Raw genomic sequence first — 17,927 nt, forward strand, 5'->3', positions numbered from 1 at the left:
ACCTGGAAGAAGCGCTGCGAGCAGAAGCATCCTTCCTTTCTCCCCGGCTAGCACTCGTGACGCAAGCTTCTCAAGATGATGGCCGTTCTGATCGTCTGATTTCTACTGATTTCTCGAAATAACGGGTCGAGCCACCCGGGCTCTGGCAGCTTCGGGCTCCTCACGCTACGCGCTGTGGTTTCCTGTTTGTTATGTTTTCCACCCTACTTCCGACACCGACGCGAAAAAAGGTTCCTCTGCGCCCCCCCGCCCCAGGCTGAGATTGAACCACGTAAACATCAGGCTGGGCTAACAACTCGGTCTCGCTTTCAGAAGAGGAAAAATTGCCTAAATTCAGAGACTTCACTGCATCCCTTTGTCAATATATGCCTGCTATATATATATTTTTAAATAAACGTTCATCGAGGAGTGGTTTAAGTGCTCAGAAATAAGCCAAGAGAAAACTTGAAACTCCTTTCAATTACACTTTGATAAAAAAAGTCAACCCCTTTCTTCATCCACTGAAAAGCAGTCATTTAGGCTGTCATCTCAGCGAGTGAATTAATTTTCTTAAGAGCAAGCGAGAAAATTAGAACGATTTAAGTCAGCACGGAGCACCCAGCAAGCGCCTGCAGCGTTTCCCCAGGTCGTGCATTGCACCCACCACCCTTCCTTTAGGGGAAAAAGGTCGATCTCGTGGTGGAAGCGTCGAGGCAGGACACCTGCACACCCCAGGGGACGCAGGCACCGTCGGCAGAGTTGGGGTGAGACAAGGAGAAGGGTGTTGGAGCATCGCAGGCAGAAAACCACTGGCTGCGTGCTGCCGAGCTCCGTTTAGATGTCATCTGGGACACCCCAAAGCCAGATTGCACGAGGCTTTATTCCCCTGGGACTGACCGTGTTGCTGGTAGGCTGAGAAACGTCGTTTTCAGGTAAGGTTCCAATGCATTAGTCTTATTTTTAAACATCTGTATCAGCTACCGGAGCCCTGCTTTATGTCATTTTAGGAAAACCTTACGAAGAAAGGGTGTAAAAATTATATATTATGCCCTTCTCCTTTCCCAGCTAGTCACCCATTACCTTCTCAGTCCCTAACAAAGTCGGCACAACGTAGACTTTGACCATCTGCAAACAAAACCCGTTCTGGGCGACTACGCACACGCTCTCATGCCTCCAGCCAACGCTGGCAATTAATTCTCTCTCGAAAAGTTGGCGCAGCGGTCAGCCCCCGGCTGCCACTGGCATGAAGGGACGTCCGAAATCTGCCAGCGGATGCAGGCGATCCCGTAGGGAAGATGAGGTGAGGAGCACGGGCCTGTCACGGAGCACGTTTTGGGGTGTTGTGCCTCAGCACCACCAGCTGTGTGTCCAGATCCTGAGGTGCTCCATAGCCCTAACCCTACCTCGTCCACGTTTTGGCTTTGGGAACTCTCACCAGTAGGGTTTTTCTGCTGGTAAGGCTGTCACAGCCATAGGGCTTTGTCTTTCAAAAGTCCTTGAAATACAAAGAGTCGGAATTTTTTTTTTCTTTACTGAAAAAAAATTAGTGAAAGAATATTCTCCTGGAAACGCGTGAACCAGGTCATGGGAAAACGAACAGAAACTCAACGTCATTCACGCCATCTGAGAACACGATCTACGATCTCAGTTATAAAAAAAAAATTGTACCAGGCTTCCTGAGAAGTACAGATCTGTTCACTGTTTGATACGTGGCTATTCTGATTTTTAAACAGGTTCTTGGTCATTTCAAACAAGGCTGCAAGTGGCAGCGCTGCCGGCTTGTGCCAAATAAAGGGCTTCCAAGAGGCTTTCACCCAGAGATCAGGCTAAATGGGAAACAAGAAACCTCCATCTACAGTAGACACAACAACAGCTGAAACTTTCACTGCACTAAGCCCTAAAAATTCAAGTTACGGCTTTAGCCTCGCAATGGAAACAGGTAGGGACTGGCCCTGGCATCTCTGTGATTCCCCTGGGAGGGCTTTTCCAGCACCCATCGGCTCGGCCCCGCGCTGGGAGTATGGAGATGCTTCCCACTCTCAAACCATCATGGTCACCTTCCCAGCACGGTATCAGATACAAGAAATAAAATAAAATAAATAAAAAATCATTTACATCATTCTTTTAGACGTAATTTGCAAAAAATAAGTTGTCAGCGCTTTTGCGTAACACATGCACGTCCATTACGTTTGGAGCAGAAATGGCATTTAAACCACTTCAAGTAGGAATTAGTCAATTCCAGAGATCCCGATAGGGCATAATACCCTACACGAACATTGCCAAAACATTTCAAGAAAAAACAAAAAACAGATGGACACCACATGCATCTGTTGGAGGCAAATACAACCTTGCCCGGGATAAAATCGTCATAAACAAAAAAATAAAGCCCTGCATATTTTTAGCTTGACTAAGAGGATTAGGCGAGGGCTTTATGAAGACATTTACACCAGCGTTGACAAACGACACGGGAGCAGCAGACCTGCCCACGTAACTACAGCACGCAGCAGCCGTTCCTCCAGGACCTGCAGAAATTCAGGCTTCGTGGGTCAGATAGTGCTCATGTCCATCCCAAGATGAGGGTGCTGTAAAGCCCAATGCCATGATTTTTGGTATTCCCAGCCCTGGACGTGTGGCTTCTTTGCTTCTTCCACGCCGAGCAGCATGCGGCCGATGGAGCAGAATCGCCCTGCAATTCTCTTGGGTCTCTGCTCCCTGCACCTCCGAGGCCGCTCGGCCACCAGCTGGTGAGCTTAAGCAGCAAAAAGCGAGGCTGTAGGAGCTAACGGAAAGCAATACCCTATAAATTCCGGAGATTTAAAAACAAGCTTGCAGTTTGAAGCAAGGCAAAGCGCCGCAGCGCCGCTCGCTCCGCCAACCACGGCTCACACGTTACGTCAGCCACCATCAATATTTCTAAGTCATTAAAGTGTCTTAATGGAAACGTGAACGCCTGCCCAGAGCCCACTGCCACGGCGAGCTGTCCAGCACCCTTGCTCAGGATGCAGGTGGAAGCCCTTCCTCCCCAGCCCTCGTCTTCTTGATAAATTCATGCCCAAGCGCAAAACCAGATTTTCAAAAGATGGTAATTACTGGCAGCATCTTAATAGCATCATTAGAAACGAGAGCTCCCCATCCATGCCAGGGATCGTGCCAGCATGCCAAGGAAAATTAACAGTGCTTTCCTCTATCCAAACAGGCATTCCTTCTTTAGGTAATGACAGCACGATTCAAGGATTACAGCATTTCTTTTTTCAAAGGATCACTATTAAACATACAGACCTCAATGAGCAGCAGAGATTTTTCTATCTACATATATTCACGTATCCACTTTTGGGGGAACCATTACAAAAAAAGCAAGGCAATTCTACTGCTCAGCCATGACCTGCTCCACGGGGCCAACTTTGGATTTGAAGCTCCAGGATCTGACTAGGAAGGTCCATTTGTGGTTCAAGCACGCATCCGAAAATCTCGCATCTATTTTCAGCTCTGCCATAAACATCCTCTAAGATCTTGAGCAAGTCCGGTTCAACCAAACCAGGAAAAACTCTCTTCCTTTAGAATCCGAGAGTCGTTCTGCGATAAGAGTGAACCACAGTGCTTACAGCCTGGAAATAGATAACTACTCCCAAATAAACCGATGTATGACACGGTTAGCTCACAGCGTTCGCTTGGGTAGACAGCCTTACTTCTCTTAATTCTTGGGAAACAATCCCAATGGTTGAAGCCATTTCCAATCTAACATCTTCTCATCACTCTTAAATAATTCAGCTTTTAAGGAAAAAAAAATATTTTCAGATTTGATGGCTAAAACTTATTCTGGAGTTGGTTTGGACTTTTTTCTTTTTGGTTGAAGGAGTGTTCTGGGTGGCAAAAAAACAAAAAAAAATGAAAACACAACAAATATCTCTTTAACAGCTCCTAAAAGTCTACAAACTAAAACCCAAAAAACGTCAACAGCTGGATTTCCAGAGCTGGCCTTGAACTAGTAGGGCCTTTATTCTACCCAACAGAAATTGCGGTGCTTCCGCATCTCACAAGAGATACTAAAGGTAAATTCAACGGAACTTAGTGACTGCGAAGCTCAAGACACCAGAGCTGCAAGGACTGTAGAAAAAAACAATGGAGCAATTCAGAGAATTTCAAATTCAGTGCAACAGCTTGAGCGTGAGCCCATGCAGCGAGCGAGGGCAGGAAACAAAAGTGAGCCATTGACCAAGGCTCGTGCCATCCTTCAAGTTCCTTCTTCATCCTTCTACGTCCTTCCTTCTACATTCTTCTCCTTCTGCATACCTTCCTACTGCTCCGAGTAGGGTAAGTGTCCTGATGCAATAAAACCAATCCACAACTGCACACCAGAGTTTACAAGTATCAAAGACCTGCCTGTGGAGGCAACAGCTCGGGCATTTCAGCACTGGGAAGGCAGGAAGATTATTTAGGCAACAGTTTTTATGGACAGCCTTAAATATTTAGAACTCTGTGCCACGGACATAAATTACTCATCTGGGACAGGCTGTAAGTGCGCGGATGTTTAATAGATAGCACAAGCTTCCATAAATTAGGCTTGCATGAAAAATAGTTAATAATGCTCAAGTTGACTATTAAAATACTTCCCAGTACTTATGTAGCACGTATTAAAGAAGTGGCTAGGTAGTAACTGAACGAACCCCCATGAAAACACAATGATAATGCCAGATTTTACAATTATGTGGACACCGTGATGGCTGTATTTGCCCAGCTCGTGGCTGGCGTGACTAAGGGTCTGCTGTGGAACACAGCTCGCCCAAAGCAATTGTCACAACAAAGGTCTAAATATTGAAATATTATTTCCTCAAAACTTCTGCTAAACCATTGTGGCTGCATAAGACCCACGGTCCAAAGACTTACCCATGCTAACGGCAAAGTGTAACTAGGACTGAAAAAGGAAAAAAATTTGCTAGAGAAAAAAAGGAAGGCATTCAACCATTTTTCCCGATTTTTTTTTACTGCAAATATTCACTAGATTGTTACTCAAATATTTAGCTCAACACTTCATGCCTATGAAAACTGCTGATTTAATTGCAATCTGAAAGTCCTTAATGACAAGCTTGCTAGCAGCAAGCAAGGCTGCAGTCCCTAAATCCTTACGTGACATCTTACAAGCACGCCACACCTTGCAACAAGGAGTATTTGAACTTAAAGGCAGTTGAAGACCGAAATTAAGCACAGTTTGGGTATGACAACCCAAGAGGGATCAAGGTAAGTAAAAAGCAGACGGCATATATTAATAAAGATTACGCTTACGTGACTAAAAAAAAGGTGTACTGACTATCACATTACAATATATTTTAGACTTATTACAAGAAATGACAAATACACTTGAATCACGGCAGTCCCTCCCTAAGTAGCTTATTTGTTTGTTTAGTTCCAGGCACAATGGGAGCTTGGGCTAATTCAGGTTGCCTGTTACTACCTCATTATAAATACTAATTACTGCTATTACTTACTAAACGTTTATTTGGGTTAACCTATAATGCAAGCCAAGATGCCTTTTCAAGTCTATCTCAGAAGCTCAGCAGGAGCAATTGTGATTCCAAAGCGAGCGCGAAGACAGTGTTTTATAGACTTTCTCCTCCTCTCTAACGAGGGCTTGATTTTTAGGGAGAATCCACTCCTTCGGTAGAAGGAAAAAAAGAAGAAACCCATTCGAGCCCTGGCCCAGAGCAGTACAAGGGCAGCTGATGGTGGTGCGAAGCCCAGCGGTGTTGATGATGGGAGAAAGGGGAGGCGAGTTCCACTCCTCCCCCTTTGAAAAGCAAGGACTTTGCTTTAGGTTCCACTAGTCCTGTTTTGCAGTTATGTTCCAAGTGCTTTGCAATCAGCTTATTAATCCTCGATACAGGGAGGTGAGATACTTGTTAGTTTTTGTTAGAAGAAAAATCACGAAGGACGAGAAAATTACTTAATAAGCTGAAAAATCAGGTTTCGAGCCATCTCAGAGCAACGAAACATAAAATGTTCTTTATCAAATTGCAGCATATCCTCCGTCTGAACACCAGCAGTCACCACAGCTAGTTCAAACCCTCCCCTATAGACTTAGCAGATAATGTTTTAATAATCCTTTTATCATTTCATAGCATAAACGACTGAAATAGGTATTAAAATTAGGTCCAACAGCTCTACCCAGCAGTGAGAAGGAGAAAAAAAAAAAAAAAAACAGATAAATTGTTCTATAGACAGCAATATCTAGTGATTTCGATCCGGCTAGCTGTGTTTCTTCAGCAAATATGTGCCCGTGCATTAGGCAGGCACATCTCCGAGTGACTCCGAGTCCACGCATACTAATTTTCTCCCACAGGAGAATTCTAATAGGTCACTTCAGAAAAGAAAGATAAGGGCTTTTATTTCTTTCTTTAATGAGGAGGAGGTTCAAAACGGCCAGGTATACAGAACTTGTGATGTATTCAAGGAGCCTGCAGAGATAAGACGAATTCATAACATTTTCAGGGACCTTGAACTGAAGACGTGGTAGCCTTACACAGCAAAGTAGGAAATGAGCCTGGAATAAACAAAGCTGGGTTTCAATACTCGGGGAAAAATAAAAGAAAAAAAGAAAAAAAGCCATTTCTGAAAACACAACAGATTGCAGAAGAGGACAAAGACCATCATCAGTTTTGACAATCTACTGCGAAACAGGAGGGACAAGAAGAGCTGAAGGCTCAGACGAGGAGCCTTTACGAAACAAATGTACAGCCTCTGATGCCTTTTTACCTATGTGATCAAACCCTTGCACAGCATCGCAGAGCCTTCCCCTGGCTGTTTTATACTGTTTTATTCCATCTCTGCCACATGGTGCTCTCCAGACCCCATCGCACAGAGTTCAAGAACCCAACTGCTGCATCAGGAGACCGCTCCGGCCATCCCAGGAACTAAGGAACCTCTGCTAACACATGACAAAAAATTAAAATCCTTGACTTTGGATATGGCTAAGAGTCAAAACAGCAGACACTTCCATTGCAGCCTGCCAGAACACGAGCACCCTGCCACTGGTGCAGCAAATTGCAGGGCTCCTCTCAGCCCTCATGTAAAGTCCATCCCCTTTTCACTGCTCAACATGAAAGAAGCAGCTCTTATTCTGCTCTTCATGCTTGTATTCTCCAGCATGACCCTTCCTCAGTCGTGCTCTTTCATTATCTCCTCCTGATGGAGAAACAGAACAGCCTTTTAGAAATTTCCAGCACTTGGAAGACACAGCTCCCACTCATCACACCAGAGAACACTTAATCCTACAGCCTGTTCACGTGTCTGAAGTTCCAGATAGCTCTTTTTCCCTGCTAGGAACACAAGGGCTACTTCCCTTATGCAGAAATCTTTGTGGACATTGAGAAATGCCTGCTATCTACTTAAGTCATCTGCCGAAGGTGGAACTACTTGCTGATTAAACCCGGTTTGCAGCGTATCACAATTCCCTAAATTATTTCACCAGCAAAGGCTGCTGAGAACAATGGCTCTGTGATGAGCCACACGCATCATTTTGTGGGTTAGCTGAGAACTCATTTAGTGCTCTAAATCTCATTATAACTTGCTGATCAGGATGTAAAATACGCGCTTATCTGTGAACTGAAGGCTTTCAAACAGCTCGAACCAAACTCAGCTCCTCTGTCTTCAAGCAGTTGTTGCTTACTCCTCACGCTCTGGGAGCCCTATCTGAAGAAATCTCGTAGCAAACCAATTAAGATTATGTTGCCGTACTAGATTAGAAGACTTAAACCAAAACCTACACGCAGGTACAAAGGTCAAACACCAGAGCTCCGTACTTCCCCACGGCAAGCTAGACAGGCCTGTGCCAATCTGCGAAATGGGAATACCTTCCTACCCCATGGAGATGGTGCTGACACTTTGCAAAAGCCCCCAGCAGACTCCGGACGGCAAGAGGCTTGTTCTCCACAAGCAGGAGCTCTCAAAGCTCCTAAATTTGCAGGAAGACAAGTCCAGGTGCAGCAATGCACTCGTCCTGCCAGCGCTACGCCACCAGGCACCAGACTGCAGCAACCCCTGGCAGTTTCAGTATCGAGGTTTCCCTGGGCAGCAGGCTAATGGGCGGCACAGGGGGAGGAAAATATTTCTAGGCTGGTATTCTTTGGTTTTGGGCTGGGTTTTTCGGGTTGGTTTTAATTTTTAATTGCTGTTCTGTGTATTTCCCCCTCGCACTTTAAACCTCCGCAATGAAACTTCAATCTCGTTTAAGGAGATTCATTTAAAGTGTTTCTACAAACCCCAGAAAGTTTATTTCCAGCCTGCCAGTTGCACGCGAAACACGTGAATTACCAAACACAGGTATTTTCCAGCATCCGAAGGAAATCCAAAAGGAAAAGCAGGCTTCTTGCTTTTAATAAGCCTCCTTAAAAAGCTTTCAGGGTTATTTAATACTGTTTTTAAGAAGTCCGTGGCATCTCTGCAATCATATATTCTGTGGCGAGCGCCCAAATGCAGGCACCCAGCCCTCCTCACACGGAGTCCCGCACACACACCTACGGGTCCGCCAGCCACACGGCGACGAGCGGGCCTGCTCCACCTTGGGGAACTAAAGCTGTCGGGATTCTTTGGAGGCCATTATCAGCAGCGACGGGTTTCTGCTTTTGCCTTCTCCCCAGGCAGATCCTCCCTCCTGCTGGATGACATTTCTCGGCGGCAGGACTTGGCTGAATACCTTCCCACCCACTCCCCACCTGCAGCCCCGAGCTCAGCTCCGGGCCCAGCACCAGGAGGATGTGGAGCTGCTGGAGCGGGCCCAGAGGAGGCCTCAAGGATGAGCAGAGGCTGGAGCCCCTCTGCTCTGGAGCCAGGCTGAGGGAGCTGGGGGTGGTGGGCCTGGGGAGGAGAAGGCTCTGGGGAGACCTCCCAGCGGCCTGCCCGGGCCTGAGGGGCTGCAGGAGGACTGGGGAGGGACTCTGTGTCAGGGGTAGGGACAGGACAAGGGGGGGGAGGCTTTAAACTCAAAGAGGGGAGCTTTAGATTAGACATGAGGAAGAAATTGTTCAGTATGAGGGTGGTGAGGCCCTGGCGCAGGCTGCCCCGAGGAGCTGTGGGTGCCCCCTCCCTGGCAGTGCCCAAGGCCAGGCTGGATGGGGCTGGGGGCAGCCTGGGCTGTGGGAGGTGTCCCTGCCCATGGCAAGGAGCTGGAATTTGATGATCTTTAAGGTCCCTTCCAACCCAAACCACTCCGGGATTCTGTGATTCCACATCCCAAAATGAGAACCCTGGTGCTGTCCCCACCGCACCTGAGCAGCACACGCCATTCTCCACAAACGAGGACACGAAGCCTGGCTCCCACCATCTCTGCTTCGGCATCCCCCAGCCCCACGTCCCCACCACCCATCCCCATCCTCACTCCCCCCAGACAAAGACATCAGGACAGGCTCCCCACAGGTGCCACGATGGGGACAAACCTGCACCAAGGGTCCTGCAAAATCAGGAGTTACCCCCTCCATATCCCAAAAACGCCCCATTTTGAAGCGCTCTGTGTACCAGGAGCGTCTGCATGCCGCAGTTTGGGAACCTCTGCTCTCGAGAACGAAAGCCATCGGATGCCTGTCAGCAGGGCCACTTGTCAGCAATGCAGAGACTGCTGAAGCCAAGCCTCTTGAGGGCTGCTGGCAAACCCAAGGAAAGTTGCACCCAATTTAATAAATCCACGTACACAACTGGAGTGGTCGAGCATTCCAGGTGCTTGAGAATAACCTGTCAAGTGCCTTTTACCTTTCAGGAACACCCCCTGCTACTTGGGTAAATTATTAAATTTTCATGATTCTGTTTTATTCACCTGGAAAATGGGAGCAAAGACCAGGATTTATTTATTTTTTGTCTTGCAGGGGCATTACAAAATGTAGCCAGTGCACGTGCGATGCTCAGTTCATATCAAAAATTAACAGCATGAAGCAGCTTATCATCTAAAAACATTAGAAGAAAATTAAGTAGGTTGCAAAAAACTGAGCACTAAAAATTATAGAGTAACAGATTTATGATCATCTGTGCAACCTTAATCCGTTCCACTTTGTTGGTCCAACCCATACAGTGAATAAGTCAGAGAATCTATGGAAAAATATCACGTGGCTACAAAATTATAATTACAGTTGCATCTGTTTTTCCTAACTTTAGAAATGTTCAGCTTTACTAACTAAGACAGGTTTTTTATTTAAACTTCCCAGGTTTTGGTTCTAGTCTGCAATAACAAATTTGTTTTGTTTTTTATATGCCATATTTAAACATACTTCATCCACAGAAGTACCAGGAAACTCTATTAAATTATCACATTGTCACATAGAAAGAGACTTAATTAATACAATTTAGGTAGTTTATTTTTTTCATTTTCACTGAATATGAAAAATAAACCAGATTAAGTTACACTTACCATGTAGTTATTCTCCATACAACAAGCTTTGTATATACAATATTGTTTCCGTTTCCAGCTACAATAAAAGTGTAAAATCAGGCCAAATGCTATTTTCAATGACATTTTTGAATTCGTTAAAGCATTTTCTTTTATTTATTTTGGGCCTTCAAAGGGATTATCGCCACTGCATCTTCAAAAAAACAGAACTTCATGCCAACATCGTCGAGTCTGGGCAAACTGCTCTAAAGGTTAAGGACGTGACTATTAATCTAGCTGTCAGAGGTGCTGGGTTAGCACAGCTTCCACTGCTTTTGGTGTGCAACATGCACCGAACATAATCTGATTACACCAAAATATGAATCTACGAATGCAATTTCACACACCCAGAGAAAATTCACATACAAGTATTTTTACTAAGAAGAGTTAAGAGTAACCTCTATTGAAAAATAATCGTGTGGACGCTAGGATATAGACGGGAGAGCACCAAGAAAGCCTGCAGACAGTACAAACACAAAGCATATTCTAGAATGCTGGGTTTTTACAGCCTTAATTTAAAAGAAAGCAAGAGTTGCATGCTGCCGAGGCAGAGCTAGTTCAGGTCCTTGTTCCTACCCCAGGAGTCACAGAGGCGTACCTACCGAGGTGCTTCACCCGACCCTTCACCAGCAGCTCTCCCTTATTCCATGAACCAGCATCCTTAAAATGACATTCGGAGACACGAACGGAGATATTTTATACATTGAATCCACTCCAGGAAATTCTGACTACCGACAATTAGGCTTCACACTGATTACATCTCAATAAACATCGGGACTTTGCGCTCAGCTTCACCTAAGTTGAGATATAAGCACCTTGTAAACGCTCAAGTTTCACGCTTAACAGTATCGTGCACACAGCATTTCACTATTAAATTTGAACTCAGGAGTCGTACAAGAATGCAGCATGGCTCCTCCTATAAATGTTTCTACTGCAAATGTTTCCAGAGCGCCCAGTTATCACGCCTGAAATCCTAACGCAGCATCTCCCATCATTAAAAACTACTTGCCTGGTATCTGCCTCTCCGCTGAGCGCAACAGGAGCATGGAAGAAAGTCTGGGGAACTCATCCTGCTCCAAGTCTGCTCGGAAATCTCCGCTCATAAAAGAGAAACAAGCAGCCAGCTGTTTACAGAATTAGCCACAAGACCCAGGGCTCTCCTTGTCAGCAACCACGTTCAAGAAACACAAGAAAGACAAAGGGGTGAAGCTCACACGCCCAGCCTACAACAGGTTTAACTCTGGCTTGTTTATTTCCAGGCACAATTTTTCCAGTATGATTTAAAATAACTGGTCACAAGCATGTGTCAAAATCCTTTGCAGGTTAGTCAGACTTTTTTAAACAAGAACTTCAAAGACGGAGGCTTGAATAGCACTTCCAGTAAAAAGCTCATCTCTCAACTTCTTCAAGACCTTTGAAGTGTGTTGATAAAACTGGATGTAAAGTCTCAGATTAAGAGCAAAACACAGGCTCTGGGGGAGAGAAGAGGGCGGATCGGTTAGAAGTATGCTGTTTACAAGAAATAAGAAGAAAGAAGTTAAGCAGTCCAAGCTGTGAGATTTCTTGTGCACTTTACACATGAATTTAATTGATTTAATGGTCTGAAAAGTTCAGGGCTTTCCTCTCCTTTTTTTTTTTTTTTTTTTTTTTCAATCCAGGAGTTATACAACGTTAACAGAAAAGGGGAGAAACGAGAGAAAAATATTTTCAGTTTTCATTTTTAAGCCCTCAGTGCACAGTTTCACTGAAAAATTATAATACCAACTTTATTTTTTATTTATTATTGAAACATCAAACACTATTCTGAGATCCCTGGACAGGGAACGGATCGCTGTGCTGGGGGTTGGATGCTCTCCCCCCTCCTGGGGCCCTTATTTCCCAAAGCCAGCACACGCCATGCACAGGAGAAAACCCTAATATTAGGTGTGTAACGTTGTCAGCACCTAACCATTTGGAGGCTGTGTGATACCTTTCAAAATCAGGGCAGTGTTGTGATTCTAAACATATCCCTCTGTTCATAATCAAGACCCGAGCTTCACGTATGTAGGAAAGCTGCTGATCTGTTTGATTTTGAAACAGTTCCTCGTCCCTATTTTCATCCTAGGAATACAAGAACCAAGCCTTCTTGCCTTGCCTGCCATATTGCTTTATTTTTCGAGTCGTCGCATTCTGCAAACCCCAGAGAAAGAGACCCTTGGAGTTTCAGATGTCAAATTAAAAAAGGAAAACAAAAACCGAATCCAAAGAAACCCAGTGCTCAGCTCGTTTCATGGCATATTCCATGACATATCATTCAAAATAAACACAGAATACACATAAATAGCTCAAAAATAGACATTTTAATGATTTGTGTTTCAAAATAGCTAGCTGCAGGATCAGCCTCGACTGGGACATTTCTGACACTTGCTTAAAGCAGGACCTGGTGCTTCAGGATCCTTTTTTCCTCTGCAGAAGAGTGCCGACACATCCCAGAACCGCTCCACTCATCTGTAGAAGCTGTAAGCTGACAATTTATGGATTCTTTAGAGCAAAATATGGGTACTGGACAGTCCACTAACCAAGGCAAGCCAGCAAACTGTTGACTTCGATGTTGCCTGCGCTGTTTTCAATTCCTAGATCACCTTCCTGCCACTCCAACTTGCATCTAAGAAAAGGCAAACCTCTGTATGGACACGCTGGTTTAAAATTGACCACCAGGATAGCCTGCCTTAGCTTACAGAACAAACTAAACCAGGCTTAAAGAGGTTTAGGAACATCTACCCGCAGATTTACCCACACTGGTTTACAAACCTACCTAGTTTAGGCAAGGCGACCTTGTCGGAGCAGCACATCCATTCCAAGCACATCCAAGGTCCGTTCCCAAAACCACATCCTGACTTTTTCCACACTCCCCCAAGGGCACCTAAGGGAAACGTCCCACTGCTCCTGGTGCCGAGATATTGCTTCCCAGGCAACTGGGTCAACTGCACGAGAGCCTACCTGTCTTTTGGGGGAAAGAGGAGGAAAAGCACAGCAGGATGATCAGCGCAGAAGCTATGGAGCCTGCGTTCTCCCTGCAGAGCACGTTGGCTCTAGCCCAAAGCCAAGCGAAGCCTAGTTTCTAACCTACATTCCCAGTCAGGTAAATTAGTTCAGGCTTACAGAACCTCCAAACCAGTTCAGCAGATTTTTCCTTTTGTAAATGACAGGGGCGCAGGCAAACCGCGCGGCGCTGACACATCCTTGATGCTCGGGCCGGGGCTCTGAAGCCTCCGAGCGCTTTAGGCTCCGTCCCACACCAAAGCCGCAGCATTTCGAATGGTCACCGTCACACGGGGACGCTGCTGTCGTGGTACAAACCCCTTCTGAGCCAGCCCGACCCTCACGCGCCAGGCTCCGGGTGCAGAATTTGACGGCGCTTACGAGTGAGCCTGAACTTTTAATATTGCAGCTACAGGAAAACGAACTACTCCGGGCCCTGCTGCATCAGGGGGAGAGGTTAAAGGCTCCCCGACACTCGCTGCTACACCTCTGACCTGTCAGCAGAGCCGCTCGTGCGAATCCTCCCCCGCCCAAGGAGCTGGATGAGCTCAAACGGTGCCAGGGGCTCGCGCATCAGCCTCCTGCCCCTTTTTCTGCACCGTCCCTGGTGGATCTACGACGAGAACCGGTGTTTGCTTCCCAACGGGCCACAAAGAGCTCTTCTGCTGCAACATGACTTAAAATGAAACCAAAACACTCGATATTTAGGCTGCTGTGACTACCGTCCTGCTGCCCAGCACCATCCAGTTGCTTCCCCATCACGGCTCTGCTCCTCCACCTCTTGCCTTTGGTTCAGACTTAAAGTTTTTTGGAAGTAGCGTCCACTTTTTCTTTATTTTTTACATCGATCCTACCCCACTGCAAACCCGGACCAGGATTCCCAGGTGCTGCAGCAATACAAATAACATATAACCATATAACCACCAATAAAAATCACTTGTTTGCATCTGCCAACAATTAAAGCCTGTATATACAGAAGGGGTGGCCACATGCTACTGGGTATTACACGCTGCCTCGGCCCTTCAGGAATACCTCGTTAAAATATTTACCTGCAACTCCAAGACATTCCTGACCCAAACCCTGTCTTTAAAGGAAGAATCTAACTTTAAAAACCATTTTTTTAATTCCTCCTCTTTGATCAACGAGATAAGAACCATGCTTCAAAGAAACACAGTCAACCAAGCGAAACAAGAATAACTTGTAGTATAAATAGTTTCCTTATACAAAATATACTGTTTTTCGACTGGCAAACTATTTATGCAGGAGCCGGGATATTTTTAGCAGTAGCGCTCACACCTTCATTTCTGACAACCCCTGCAAAGTCTCATGCAAATTACCCCCCTCAGATTAGCAAGCAACGAGGTGCTGATCTCCAGCAGATCTGTTTGCTGAAAATATGCTCATATAACGCAGCCGAGTAGTCCTGAAGGCTCCACGTATTTGTCAGCAGCCCACCCAATAACCGTGGCGAGAGACCACAGGGAAGTCAACAGAGGGCACATGTTCCCCGACGCAGACTTTTACAACGTGAGAATGACACTGACACTACTCCAATAAATCTAGAGTGGAACTGGATGACTAATTATGTGAATTAGTCATGCAATTGTGAGCATGTGTCTTAGCATTATCGGAGGGCACGGCTCAGGGAAAACATGAGCACTAAAATCAAAGTCAACCACTAGTGAGTAAGAAGCAAAGGCCTCCCGCCTCCCCAGCTCTCAGCCCCCCTGCTCCCTTCCCAGGGAGCCTGTTTGTTTTTGGAAGCGGGGATTTGTGCTGCCATATTGTTTGGCAACACGTTCCAAACAACAGATACCCATCTTGAGCAAATAAGTTGAGATTTAACATTTCATCATGCCCATCGGCTGCGAGCCAGGTACAGTGCTGCCAGAGCTACTACTGTTTATTATCTACCGTCGAGAGCTGTTTGTCCCCTTAAGTGGCAACTTGAACTTTAATCATTTTCACCAAACAGTGCTCCAGAGTGGGAATGCTTCACCACTTACCCGGCTCCCCAGCAAATTTGTAGCTTTACACCCAGCTTTTCCTGGCTTACAACGTTTCTCACCCTGCTGCTGGGCCAGAGGCCTGGGTTCATCGCTCTACGTGCATCACCTACCGCAGACAGTTCTGTATCCAACGTTTTTAAAACTTTCTCTTATCTGAAAGCAAGCTGACGTTTAGAACACAGGGATGTTCGCTGAAATTACATACAGGCAGAAGAACACAGCCTCCGAACTGCAATGGGACGGCGCGTCCCTAGAAGAGGCGATAAAGCACCTTTTTTCTTCATATACCTCTAGCATCTTGCAACCAGAACTCGCCAGGTATACCACTCTTCCATTCATATATATAAATATACACACACACGCATGCAAATGTTGCACGCACACGCATATATATGTATATCCTGCCAGCCCACACAAACCAGGTCTTTTTTTTTTTTCAGAATAAACCAGGAACACGAAGAATACAAGCCCTGAGACAGGCTAAGGAACGTGCAAGCACCACCCACACGAGTCCGAATTTCCAGTTACAATATACTTTGCTGTGTCACTCTTTTTTTGGCTATGCCCTATTTGGGTAGTGAAAATTTGGTATCTACTGTACGCTGATTGAGCTCCCGGGGGACCGAAAGAGCAGTCCGCAGGGAGCTCCCCCCCAACCTTTCCGCCCCCCAAAAACGGGATCTTTGGGGTGCAAACCCGGGAGAGCATCGCGGAGCGAACGCGGCCGTGACCCACTTCGCAGCCGCCGAAAGGTCAAAGCGCACCTAGGAAACTGGAGGATTTCAGCGCCTCCGCCAGCCTCCATCGGAAGGAAACGGCTTTTCCGCAACAGATTTTCTACCGCGAAATGTCATATTCCCCCGGCGAGACCCCAACCCCAGCCGGAGCAACCCCGGCTGCCTCCCGCAGATATTCGGGACCGCTCGCAACCTGCTGCCGGCCTCTGCGGGAGGCACGGAGGCGACCGAGGGAGGTTTGGGGCACGGCGGGTGCTGGCAGCGGGCGATGGGCACCCGAAGTCGCTGCGCCCCTTCGCATCCTCCCTGGGGCGAGCCGGCTGTTTCCCCCAAAACCGAGCGCGCGGCACTTGACCCGTTTCCGACTGAAATCACACCAAAAGCCCCCCGCTACCTCCTTGACACCTCCTCGCCACCTCCAGCCTCCCCCGACCCCCCAAACCACACCGGCGCCCAACTCGCTCGCCCGAAAAACCGCCGGGAGGGGAGAGAGGGAGGCCGGGGGGGGGCAGCCTCGGCCTTGGGGGGGGGGGGGGGCAGGAGGCGATTGGGGCTGGGGGGGGGGGGGGGGGGGGGGTTGAGGAAGATGCGCCGGGCGAACAAAGAGCTGTCACCGCCAGCAGCGCCGCCGAGCCCCGCGGCCTCCCCGAGGGGGGTCCGAGGCCCCCCCCCGGAGGCCGGCGCCCTCCTTTTCCCTTCAGCCATCTTTCCCCGGGACGTGGAGGATCGGGGAGGAGGTTGGTGGAGGGGAGGAGGTTGGGGGGGCGGGGGGGGGGGGGGGGGGGGGGGGGGGGGGCACGAGCGACGTAAACTGCTTTTCCACTTTATTTTAATCAACTTTCAAAAATTAAAAATTATTAAAAAAAAAAAAAAAAAGAAAGAAAGGGAGGCGGGTGTGTTTGGAGTGGGGGGGGGGGGGGAAGGCTCGCGGCCTCACAGCCCTGTGGATATCGGGGGGCCCCCCAGCCGCCATAGCAGCCCCGGGGGGGGGGGGGGGCAGGGGGAGGCCGTGCCTCCACCGTCGCCGTCCTCCCCCCTTCTTTCACACACACACACCCCCCCCCGGCCATGACAGCTGCACCTCCCCGGAGGCCGGGGGGCTGCGGAGGGGCCGTCCCACCACCACCACCACCACCACCACCGTACCCCCCCCCCCCCGGCCTCCGGCGGACACACCCCCGCCTGCGCGGCGGGGCAGCGGCGTGCCCCGGCCTCCGTCCCTCCCTCCCGGCCTCCCTCCTCCGGCCTCCCTCCCCGCCTTCCCCTCCGCCGCCGCCGCCGCCGCTCACCTGCCGCCGCTGCCCGGGTGACAGCAGCCTCCGGCCTCTCTCTTCTCTTCCCCACCACCACCACCACCACCCCCGCCGGTCGCTCAAGGCGACAGCGACTCCCCCGGCCGAGAGACGGCGGGGGCGGCCCCCGGGGGGGGGGGGGGGGGGGGAAGGCTGTGGCTCGGCTGGCGGAGGCTGGGAGCTGTGAGGACGAGGAGGAGGAAGGAGGAGGAATGGAGGGAGGGAGGCTGAGGCTGAGGCTGAGGCTGCGGCTGCTGCTGCTGCTGCTGCTGCTGGGGGCCCCGGTTCCCCCGCTGCGGGGCTCCCGGGCACCCGGGGCCCCTTGCCTCGGCGGCGCGGTGGAGGCTGCGGGGCTCCGCTCGCTCGCCCTCCCGGCGGGACGGGGCGGAGCCGGGCACGGAGGACGAGGGGGGCGGTGTCGGAGGGAGCCACCGCCTCCTCCTCTCCTCCTCCTCCTCTCCTCCTCCTCCTCCTCCTCCCTCCC

The 17,927-nt window shown here is 48.5% G+C and overlaps 1 protein-coding gene across 4 annotated transcripts in view; it reads right to left on the reverse strand.

Moving 5' to 3' along the window:
* NCOA1 (nuclear receptor coactivator 1) overlaps window positions 1-17,849 on the reverse strand; it is a 165,954-nt gene extending 148,105 nt beyond the window's left edge. For 2 of the 4 annotated variants that reach the window (XM_040552307.1, XM_040552303.1), the window contains exon 1: window positions 17,441-17,849. The gene's annotated coding sequence lies outside the window, so the exon portion shown is untranslated. The remainder of the gene's footprint in view (window positions 1-17,440) is intronic. The other 2 variants (XM_040552309.1, XM_040552308.1) reach the window with 1 other exon arrangement.
* Between the last annotated feature and the right edge of the window lie 78 nt (window positions 17,850-17,927).

The sequence above is a fragment of the Cygnus olor genome, chromosome 3 (assembly GCF_009769625.2).
Source record: "Cygnus olor isolate bCygOlo1 chromosome 3, bCygOlo1.pri.v2, whole genome shotgun sequence".
Taxonomy (NCBI): Eukaryota; Metazoa; Chordata; class Aves; order Anseriformes; family Anatidae; genus Cygnus; species Cygnus olor.